The sequence below is a fragment of the Pundamilia nyererei genome, unplaced genomic scaffold, assembly GCF_000239375.1.
Source record: "Pundamilia nyererei isolate P.nyererei 1_Seehausen unplaced genomic scaffold, PunNye1.0 scaffold00010, whole genome shotgun sequence".
Taxonomy (NCBI): Eukaryota; Metazoa; Chordata; class Actinopteri; order Cichliformes; family Cichlidae; genus Pundamilia; species Pundamilia nyererei.
In genome coordinates this window covers 4,887,718-4,888,837 of record NW_005187411.1, presented here as the reverse complement: position 1 = coordinate 4,888,837, position 1,120 = coordinate 4,887,718, and positions in this window count along the sequence as shown.

Genomic DNA, 1,120 nt, shown 5'->3' with positions numbered 1-1,120 from the left:
ACTTAAAAGTGCGTATGCACACACATATACACAGGAGGTTGTTGTAGTGGGTGTTAGGGCTCGCGGTACAAGCTTCGCTGAACTCTGAGTCAGACAATATTTTTACAGGATGTTAGAGAGAAATATGTCATCACACTCTTAGATGGAAGGGAACCTCTATCTTCTATCTTTGGCCTCGAGCAGCAGCTTGCATCACAGTGATTAACTCCAGAACATAGACAGAAACACCAGCAGCCACATTGTCATAATTGCCATTACCCCCCGACTATGAGCACCACCACCAAAAACCATCACCGCAAAACATGGCGTTCGCTCGTTTCTGAAAGCGTCTGCCCTCTTTTAACGCAGCTACTGATGAACTATCTGCTCAAAAACATTTAGGAAAAGGAACTAACGCAGCACATAAACTGCCCTATTTTACATTTTCACACGAACAATACGGCGTTCCTTGCTTTAGCTGGGGTTTATCCTCCTTTGTTCCATCCCTCCCCTTTTTCCTTCTCTTCTTCTTTCTCACCCTCTCTCAAATGATTTATGCTGCTACAATTATTGGGTAATCTCCACTGTCATTACTCTTAACATCTGCTCTGTCAGAATGCTAAAGGCTTTTGGCTGGGCTGTGCGACAGTTATTCTATGTGCTTACAGTCCTGCGATGCAGACAGATCCCCCCTCAACCCCCCCTTCCACTCCGCCATTGCCTTCTCTCTTTATGTGCTATCTGCATTGGAGAGATGAAATGGCTTTTATATGAGTGGGAGCGTTATGCTGGGCTGATTTGTTCATGCTGGTGTGTGAGCGAAAGAAAAGTAGAAGATCTGATTGGAGAGGTAGGCTGAGTTGTTTCAAGGTTTTGTTGGATCTGGAGGTCAGAGGTTCTTGTGATGTTGAGTCAAATGTCTAAAAAAGAAAAACAGAGGGAAGACCTTCAACAATCAAATCCTAGGTATCAAACAAAGAAAACAAAATTATTTTTTTTCCCATTTGGAACTGATGAAAACACTCATGACCGTGTAATTCCCTCTTACAAACTCATTCTTGTGTGTCTGTGTTACTGAATAAATAACAAGCAACCACCCAGCAGATTAAGGCAGTTAAGCAAGCTAACCTTTAGCGAGGAG